This window comes from Salvelinus alpinus, chromosome 29 (genome assembly GCF_045679555.1).
Source record: "Salvelinus alpinus chromosome 29, SLU_Salpinus.1, whole genome shotgun sequence".
Lineage (NCBI taxonomy): Eukaryota > Metazoa > Chordata > Actinopteri > Salmoniformes > Salmonidae > Salvelinus > Salvelinus alpinus.
Genome location: NC_092114.1, coordinates 16,126,182 through 16,137,031, shown reverse-complemented (window position 1 = coordinate 16,137,031; position 10,850 = coordinate 16,126,182).

Here is a 10,850-nt window from a genome sequence, read left to right as displayed (position 1 = left end):
TGTTGTAGAGATGGTTTACTATGTTCCTCTAGTGGAGACTGGTGTTGTAGAGGTGGTTTACTATGTTCCTCTAGTGGAGACTGGTGTTGTAGAGGTGGTTTACTATGTTCCTCTAGTGGAGACTGGTGTTGTAGAGATGGTTTACTATGTTCCTCTAGTGGAGACTGGTGTTGTAGAGGTGGTTTACTATGTTCCTCTAGTGGAGACTGGTGTTGTAGAGGTGGTTTACTATGTTCCTCTAGTGGAGACTGGTGTTGTAGAGGTGGTTTACTATGTTCCTCTAGTGGAGACTGGTGTTGTAGAGATGGTTTACTATGTTCCTCTAGTGGAGACTGGTGTTGTAGAGGTGGTTTACTATGTTCCTCTAGTGGAGACTGGTGTTGTAGAGGTGGTTTACTATGTTCCTCTAGTGGAGACTGGTGTTGTAGAGGTGGTTTACTATGTTCCTCTAGTGGAGACTGGTGTTGTAGAGATGGTTTACTATGTTCCTCTAGTGGAGACTGGTGTTGTAGAGATGGTTTACTATGTTCCTCTAGTGGAGACTGGTGTTGTAGAGATGGTTTACTATGTTCCTCTAGTGGAGACTGGTGTTGTAGAGGTGGTTTACTATGTTCCTCTAGTGGAGACTGGTGTTGTAGAGGTGGTTTACTATGTTCCTCTAGTGGAGACTGGTGTTGTAGAGATGGTTTACTATGTTCCTCTAGTGGAGACTGGTGTTGTAGAGGTGGTTTACTATGTTCCTCTAGTGGAGACTGGTGTTGTAGAGATGGTTTACTATGTTCCTCTAGTGGAGACGATGTTGTAGAGGTGGTTTACTATGTTCCTCTAGTGGAGACTGGTGTTGTAGAGATGGTTTACTATGTTCCTCTAGTGGAGACTGGTGTTGTAGAGGTGGTTTACTATGTTCCTCTAGTGGAGACTGGTGTTGTAGAGGTGGTTTACTATGTTCCTCTAGTGGAGGCTGGTGTTGTAGAGATGGTTTACTATGTTCCTCTAGTGGAGACTGGTGTTGTAGAGGTGGTTTACTATGTTCCTCTAGTGGAGACTGGTGTTGTAGAGATGGTTTACTATGTTCCTCTAGTGGAGACTGGTGTTGTAGAGGTGGTTTACTATGTTCCTCTAGTCATCTGGAGACTGGTGTCGTAGAGATGGTTTACTATGTTCCTCTAGTGGAGACTGGTGTTGTAGAGGTGGTTTACTATGTTCCTCTAGTGGAGACTGGTGTTGTAGAGGTGGTTTACTATGTTCCTCTAGTGGAGACTGGTGTTGTAGAGGTGGTTTACTATGTTCCTCTAGTGGAGACTGGTGTTGTAGAGGTGGTTTACTATGTTCCTCTAGTGGAGACTGGTGTTGTAGAGGTGGTTTACTATGTTCCTCTAGTCATCTGGAGACTGGTGTTGTAGAGGTGGTTTACTATGTTCCTCTAGTGGAGACTGGTGTTGTAGAGGTGGTTTACTATGTTCCTCTAGTGGAGACTGGTGTTGTAGAGGTGGTTTACTATGTTCCTCTAGTGGAGACTGGTGTTGTAGAGGTGGTTTACTATGTTCCTCTAGTGGAGACTGGTGTTGTAGAGGTGGTTTACTATGTTCCTCTAGTGGAGACTGGTGTTGTAGAGGTGGTTTACTATGTTCCTCTAGTCATCTGGAGACTGGTGTTGTAGAGGTGGTTTACTATGTTCCTCTAGTGGAGACTGGTGTTGTAGAGGTGGTTTACTATGTTCCTCTAGTGGAGACTGGTGTTGTAGAGATGGTTTACTATGTTCCTCTAGTGGAGACTGGTGTTGTAGAGGTGGTTTACTATGTTCCTCTAGTGGAGACTGGTGTTGTAGAGGTGGTTTACTATGTTCCTCTAGTGGAGACTGGTGTTGTAGAGGTGGTTTACTATGTTCCTCTAGTGGAGACTGGTGTTGTAGAGGTGGTTTACTATGTTCCTCTAGTGGAGACTGGTGTTGTAGAGGTGGTTTACTATGTTCCTCTAGTGGAGACTGGTGTTGTAGAGGTGGTTTACTATGTTCCTCTAGTCATCTGGAGACTGGTGTTGTAGAGGTGGTTTACTATGTTCCTCTAGTGGAGACGATGTTGTAGAGGTGGTTAACTATGTTTACTATGAAAAATGACATTAAGGTTCTGAGATTAGAGCCAAAGGGATTGTAAGGTAATAGTTAGATAATAAAATCCCTTGAACAATTGCCACAGTGTGATTATTTACCATCACATCTGAACCAACCCCATTCATGGTGCGTGTGTGTATGTGTGTGTGTTTGCGCAAGTGTGTGTGGATGAGAAGCATTTTCATGTATTTAAATTGATAAGTGTAAATTATATTTCACTCTGAAACTTGTTTCAAATAAAAATGTATTTCGTTTTGATGCAGTGTCAGAGAAATGTCTGAAAACAGAGAAATTGATTCAGGAGAGCTAGGCCTATACTGACTTTCATTAATAATAATAATACCAAGCCATCTGAAGCTATTTTGTCTCCTAAACAGCTCCCGTGATCCATAATTCTACATGAGGGAATACAGAGGTAGCAACATTATACAATAGGAATTATAACAGTAAGATTAATGTTGTGTATAACTAAGGTGAGTGTTATCCACGGTATATGTATAGTGTGTTACCAGACATGACATGTCAAAGATTAACACACTGTACTAGCTCTTGATTCTGTAGAACTGTGTGTGTGTGTGTGTTTAAATGTGTTTGTGTGTCTTCTGTTATGACATCACACGTCCCCGTCAGTGATAATTGGCTGGATTGAGTGTTCCACCCAGACTGACTGACAGTCCATCTGTGGAGCATCTACAGTACATGTTAAGTGTATGTGTGAATGTGTATGTACAGTTTGTGTGTGTGTGTGTGTGTGTATATATATGCGTGTGGTGTGCGTGCTGGATATCTCCGTGTTTAAGCGCCAGTATTTAATATCTGGCATGCCAGGGCTTGCTGAGCAGATGGAGCACCTGTACTCTTTTTGTTCTCTCTCTCTCTCTCTAAGTACAAAAGGGAAAATAAATATGGGTTGTATTTACAATGGTGTTTGTTCTTTACAGGCTGCCCTTTTCTTGTGGCAACAGATCACAAATCTTGCTGTGATGGCACACTGTGGTATTTCACCCAATAGATAAGGGAGTTTATCAAAATTGGATTTGTTTTCGAATTCTTTGTAATCTGGTCATACATTTGGCAGGAGGTTAGGAAGTGCAGCTCAGTTTCCACCTCATTTTGTGGGCAGTGTGCACATAGCCTGTCTTCTCTTGAGAGCCAGGTCTGCCTTTGGCAGCCTGTCTCAATAGCAAGGCTATGCTCACTGAGTCTGTACATAGTCAAAGCTTTCCTTCATTTTGGGTCAGTCTGTTATGCTGGTGAATGAGGACCCAAAAGCGACTTAATAGAAACAGAGTCTTTATTCCAGTCTTAAACAAAAAACGATACTCCTGGATATTATCTTAGGTAAATCCAAAACAGGAAAACTGAAATCCTCTCGTCAGTAGAGAGGAACGACTGGAGACGCGACCACAGACTGCAGGTCGCTTCGGGAAGGCACAGGCCGTAGCTGACATAGACACCTGCTCACACGCAGCATCTGAAGAAGGCAAAAACACGACAGGGCGGAACAAGGACACAGAACAGCAAACATCAAACAAGGATCCGACAAGGACAGAAGCGGAAAACAGAGGGAGAAATAGGGACTCTAATCAGAGGGCAAAATAGGGGACAGGTGTGAAAGAGTAAATGAGGTAGTTAGGAGAATGAGGAACAGCTGGGAGCAGGAACGGAACGATAGAGAGAGAGAGCGAGAGAGGGAAAGAACCTAATAAGACCAGCAGAGGGAAACGAATAGAAGGGAAGCACAGGGACAAGACATGATAATCAATGACAAAACATGACAGTACCCCCCCACTCACCGAGCGCCTCCTGGCGCACTCGAGGAGGAACCCTGGCGGCAACGGAGGAAATCATCAATCAACGAACGGTCCAGCACGTCCCGAGATGGAACCCAACTCCTCTCCTCAGGACCGTAACCCTCCCAATCCACTAAGTACTGGTGACCACGTCCCCGAGAACGCATGTCCATGATCTTCCGTACCTTGTAAATAGGTGCGCCCTCGACAAGGACGGGGGGGGGGGAGGGAAGACGAACGGGGGCGCGAAGAAAAGGCTTGACACAGGAGACATGGAAGACAGGGTGGACGCGACGAAGATGTCGCGGAAGAAGCAGTCGCACAGCGACAGGATTGACGACCTGAGAGACACGGAACGGACCAATGAACCGCGGAGTCAACTTGCGAGAAGCTGTCGTAAGGGGAAGGTTACGAGTGGAAAGCCACACTCTCTGACCGCGACAATACCTAGGACTCTTAATCCTACATTTATTGGCGGCTCTCACAGTCTGCGCCCTGTAACGGCAAAGTGCAGACCTGACCCTCCTCCAGGTGCGCTCACAACGTTGGACAAAAGCCTGAGCGGAGGGAACGCTGGACTCGGCGAGCTGGGACGAGAACAGAGGAGGCTGGTACCCAAGACTACTCTGAAACGGAGATAGCCCGGTAGCAGACGAAGGAAGCGAGTTGTGAGCGTATTCTGCCCAGGGGAGCTGTTCTGCCCAAGACGCAGGGTTTCGAAAAGAAAGGCTGCGTAATATGCGACCAATCGACTGATTGGCCCTTTCTGCTTGACCGTTAGACTGGGGATGAAACCCGGAAGAGAGACTGACGGAAGCACCAATCAAACGACAGAACTCCCTCCAAAACTGTGACGTGAATTGCGGGCCTCTGTCTGAAACGGCGTCTAACGGGAGGCCATGAATTCTGAACACATTCTCAATGATGATTTGTGCCTTCTCCTTAGCGGAAGGAAGCTTAGCGAGGGGAATGAAATGTGCCGCCTTAGAGAACCTATCGACAACCGTAAGAATCACAGTCTTCCCCGCAGACGAAGGCAGACCGGTAATAAAGTCTAAGGCGATGTGAGACCATGGTCGAGAAGGAATGGGAAGCGGTCTGAGACGACCGGCAGGAGGAGAGTTACCTGACTTAGTCTGCGCGCAGTCCGAACAAGCAGCCACGAAACGGCGCGTGTCACGCTCCTGAGTAGGCCACCAAAACCGCTGGCGAATAGAAGCAAGCGTACCCCGAACGCCGGGGTGGCCAGCTAACTTGGCAGAGTGAGCCCACTGAAGAACAGCCAGACGAGTAGAGACAGGAACGAACAGAAGGTTACTAGGACAAGCGCGCGGCGACGCAGTGTGAGTGAGTGCTTGCTTTACCTGTCTCTCAATTCCCCAGACAGTCAACCCGACAACACGCCCTTCAGGGAGAATCCCCTCGGGGTCGGTAGAAGCCACAGAAGAACTAAAGAGACGGGATAAGGCATCAGGCTTGGTGTTCTTATTTCCCGGGCGATAAGAAATCACGAACTCGAAACGAGCGAAAAACAACGCCCAACGAGCTTGACGTGCATTAAGTCGTTTGGCAGAACGGATGTACTCAAGGTTCTTATGGTCAGTCCAAACGACAAAAGGGACGGTCGCCCCCTCCAACCACTGTCGCCATTCGCCTATGGCTAAGCGGATGGCGAGCAGTTCGCGGTTACCCACATCATAGTTGCGTTCCGATGGCGACAGGCGATGAGAAAAATAAGCGCAAGGATGGACCTTATCGTCAGAATGGAAGCGCTGGGACAGAATGGCTCCCACGCCCACCTCTGAAGCGTCAACCTCGACAATGAATTGTTTAGTGACGTCAGGAGTAACAAGGATAGGAGCGGATGTAAAACGCTTCTTGAGGAGATCAAAAGCTCCCTGGGCGGAACCGGACCACTTAAAGCACGTCTTGACAGAAGTCAGAGCTGTGAGAGGGGCAGCCACTTGACCGAAATTACGAATGAAACGCCGATAGAAATTAGCGAAACCGAGAAAGCGCTGCAACTCGACACGTGACTTAGGGACGGGCCAATCGCTGACAGCCTGGACCTTAGCGGGATCCATCTGAATGCCTTCAGCGGAAATAACAGAACCGAGAAATGTGACAGAGGAGACATGAAAGGCGCACTTCTCAGCCTTCACGTAGAGACAATTCTCTAAAAGGCGCTGGAGTACACGTCGAACGTGCTGAACATGAATCTCGAGTGACGGTGAAAAAATCAGGATATCGTCAAGGTAAACGAAAACAAAGATGTTCAGCATGTCTCTCAGTACATCATTAACTAATGCCTGAAAGACAGCTGGAGCATTAGCGAGACCGAACGGCAGAACCCGGTATTCAAAATGCCCTAACGGAGTGTTAAACGCCGTTTTCCACTCGTCCCCCTCTCTGATGCGTACGAGATGGTAAGCGTTACGAAGGTCCAACTTAGTAAAGAACCTGGCTCCCTGCAAAATCTCGAAGGCTGACGACATAAGGGGAAGCGGATAACGATTCTTAACCGTTATGTCATTCAGCCCTCGATAATCCACGCAGGGGCGCAGAGTACCGTCCTTCTTCTTAACAAAGAAAAATCCCGCTCCGGCGGGAGAGGAAGAAGGCACCACGGTACCGGCGTCGAGAGAAACAGACAGATAATCCTCGAGAGCCTTACGTTCGGGAGCCGACAGAGAGTATAGTCTACCCCGAGGGGGAGTGGTCCCCGGAAGGAGATCAATACAACAATCATACGACCGGTGAGGAGGAAGAGAGTTGGCTCTGGACCGACTGAAGACCGTGCGCAGATCATGATATTCCTCCGGCACTCCTGTCAAATCACCAGGTTCCTCCTGAGAAGAGGGGACAGAAGAAACAGGAGGGATAGCAGACATTAAACACTTCACATGACAAGAAACGTTCCAGGATAGGATAGAATTACTAGACCAATTAATAGAAGGATTATGACATACTAGCCAGGGATGACCCAAAACAACAGGTGTAAAAGGTGAACGAAAAATCAAAAAGGAAATGGTCTCACTGTGGTTACCAGATACTGTGAGGGTTAAAGGTAGTGTCTCACATCTGATACTGGGGAGAAGACTACCATCTAAGGCGAACATGGGCGTGGGCTTCCCTAACTGTCTGAGAGGAATGTCATGTTTCCGAGCCCATGCTTCGTCCATAAAACAACCCTCAGCCCCAGAGTCTATCAAGGCACTGCAGGAAGCAGCCGAACCGGTCCAGCGTAGATGGACCGACAAGGTAGTACAGGATCTTGATGGAGAGACCTGAGTAGTAGCGCTCACCAGTAGCCCTCCGCTTACTGATGAGCTCTGGCTTTTACTGGACATGACATGACAAAATGTCCAGCAGAACCGCAATAGAGGCAAAGGCGGTTGGTGATTCTCCGTTCCCTCTCCTTAGTCGAGATGCGAATACCTCCCAGCTGCATGGGCTCAGTCTCTGAGCCGGTGGGAGGAGATGGTTGAGATGCGGAGAGGGGGAACACCGTTAACGCGAGCTCTCTTCCACGAGCTCGGTGACGAAGATCTACCCGTCGTTCTATGCGGATGGCGAGTGCAATCAAAGAGTCCACGCTGGAAGGAACCTCCCGGGAGAGAATCTCATCCTTAACCTCAGCGTGGAGTCCCTCCAGAAAACGAGCGAGCAACGCCGGCTCGTTCCAGTCACTGGAGGCAGCAAGAGTGCGAAACTCTATAGAGTAATCCGTTATGGATCGATCACCTTGACATAGGGAAGCCAGGGCCCTGGAAGCCTCCTTCCCAAAAACTGAACGATCAAAAACCCGTATCATCTCCTCTTTAAAGTTCTGATAATCGTTAGAACACTCAGCCCTTGCCTCCCAGATAGCTGTGCCCCACTCCCGAGCCCGACCAGTAAGGAGTGATATGACGTAAGCGATCCGAGCTCTCTCTCTTGAGTATGTGTTGGGCTGGAGAGAGAACACAATATCACACTGGGTGAGAAAGGAGCGACACTCAGTGGACTGCCCAGAGTAACATGGTGGGTTATTAACCCTAGGTTCCGGAGACTCGGAAGACCAGGAAGTAGCTGGTGGCACGAGACGAAGACTCTGAAACTGTCCTGAGAGGTCGGAGACCTGAGCGGCCAGGGTCTCAACGGCATGACGAGCAGCAGACAATTCCTGCTCGTGTCTGCCGAGCATTGCTCCCTGGAACTCGACGGCAGTGTTGCGAGAATCCGTAGTCGCTGGGTCCATTCTTGGTCGGATCCTTCTGTTATGCTGGTGAATGAGGACCCAAAAGCGACTTAATAGAAACAGAGTCTTTATTCCAGTCTTAAACAAAAAACGATACTCCTGGATATTATCTTAGGTAAATCCAAAACAGGAAAACTGAAATCCTCTCGTCAGTAGAGAGGAACGACTGGAGACGCGACCACAGACTGCAGGTCGCTTCGGGAAGGCACAGGCCGTAGCTGACATAGACACCTGCTCACACGCAGCATCTGAAGAAGGCAAAAACACGACAGGGCGGAACAAGGACACAGAACAGCAAACATCAAACAAGGATCCGACAAGGACAGAAGCGGAAAACAGAGGGAGAAATAGGGACTCTAATCAGAGGGCAAAATAGGGGACAGGTGTGAAAGAGTAAATGAGGTAGTTAGGAGAATGAGGAACAGCTGGGAGCAGGAACGGAACGATAGAGAGAGAGAGCGAGAGAGGGAGAGAGGGAGGGGGAGAGAGAGGGATAGAAAGAGGGAAAGAACCTAATAAGACCAGCAGAGGGAAACGAATAGAAGGGAAGCACAGGGACAAGACATGATAATCAATGACAAAACATGACACAGTCATAGTGGTCAGGTATTCTGCCACGGTGTACTCTCTCTTAATGGCAAAATAGCACTCTAGTTTGCTCTGTTTTTTGGTTAATTCTTTCCAATGTGTCAAGTAATTATCTTTTTGTTTGGGTCTAATTGTGTTGCTGTCCTGGGGCTCTATAGTGTCTGTTTGTGCTTGTGTACAGAGCCCCAGGACCAGCTTGCTTAGGGGGCTCTTCTCCAGGTTAATTTCTCTGAAGGTGATGCTTTGATATGGAAGGTTTGGGAATCACTTCCTTTTAGGTGGTTGTAGAATTTAACAGCTCTTTTCTGGATTTTGATAATTAGCGGGTATCGGCCTAATTCTGCTCTGCATGGATTATTTGGTGTTCTACGTTGTACACAGAGGATACTTTTGCAGAATTCTGCATGCAGAGTCTCAATTTGGTGTTTGTCCCATTTAGTGAATTATTGGTTGGTGAGCGGCCCCTAGAACTCACAACCATAAAGGGCAATGGGTTCTATGACTGATTCAAGTATTTTTAGTCAGATCCGAAACGCTTCGTCAAATTTTATGTACCTTTTGATGGCATAGAAGTCCCTTCTTGCCTTGTCTCTGAGATCGTTCACAGCTTTGTGGAAGTTACCTGTGGCGCTGATGTTTAGGCAGAGGTATGTATAGTATTTTGTGTGCTCTCGGGCAACGATGTCTAGATAGAATTTGAATTTGTGGTCCTGGCAACTGAACCTTTTTTGGAACACCATTATTTTTGTCTTACTGAGATTTACTGTCAGGGCCCAGGTCTGTCAGGGCCCAGGTCTGTCAGGGCCCAGGTCTGTCAGTGCCCAGGTCTGTCAGGGCCCAGGTCTGTCAGGGCCTAGGTGCTGCTGTAGGCCCTCCATGGTTGGGGACAGAAGCACCAGATCATCAGCAAACAGTAGACATTTGACTTCAGATTCTAGTACGGTGAGGCCGGGTGCTGGAGACTGTTCTAGGGCCCTTGCCAACTTGTTGATATATATGTTGAAGAGGGTGGGGCTTAAGCTGTTTGTGTACATGGTTTTCCAATTTTCCCAGAAGTGGTTAGAGTCTATGGATTCTTCAATTACATTGAACTGATTTGTGACGTGCTGTTCCTTCTTTTTCCGTACTGTATTTCTGTATTGTTTTAGTGATTCACCATAATGAAGGCTCAGGTTTTCTGGGTCTCTATGTTTTTGGTTGGACAGGTTTCTCAATTTCTTTCTTAGGTTTTTGCATTCTTCAATCAACCATTTGTCATTATTGTCAATTGTCTTTGGTTTTCTGTTTGAAATGTTTAGATTTGATAGGGAAGTTTCTACTGCCAAGTTTACACCTTCACTATTACAGTGGAACGTTTTGTCCAGGAAGTTGTCTAAGGGATTGAGGGATTGAATATTTTAAGGGATTCAATTTTTTGGTGCCTAATTGCTTTTTGGTAGGTTTCCACACTAATTTCCTTCCATCTATAGCATTTCTTAATATTATTCAGCTCCTTTCGCTTTGATGCCTTATGGTTGAGTATTGCTCTGTTCAAGTAGACTTTGACTTTGATGTGATCTGATAGGGGTGTCGGTGGGCTGACTGTGAATGCTCTGCAGTACTACTGCCAAGAGATGAGCTATAAGTGTAACTACCATAGGAGTCCCCTCGAAGCCTACCATTGACTATGTAAATACCCAGCGTGAGACAGAGCTGCAGGAGTTGTGACACGTTTTTTTGCCTAAGGGGGCATAGGGAATTTTGTCACCTCCAGGTAGATGTTTGTCCCCCTGTGTGCTGAGAGTTCTTGTCCATTTCTGGCGTTTAGGTCGTCACAGACTAGTACATGTCCCTAAGCCTGGAAATGGTTGATCTCCCCCTCTAGGATGGAGAAGCTGCCAAGTATGGGGATTCTAGTGGGGGGATGTAGGTAGAACACATGAGGACATTTCTCTCTGTTGACATCATTTCCTTATTCATTTCAAGCCAAATGTAAAATGTTCCTGTTTTGATTAATTTAATAGAGTGTGTTAGGTTTGCTCTATACCAAATTAGCATACCCCCTGAGTCCCTTCCCTGTTTCACACCTGGTAGTTTGATGGATGGGACTACCAGCTCTCTGTAACCTAGAGGACAACCA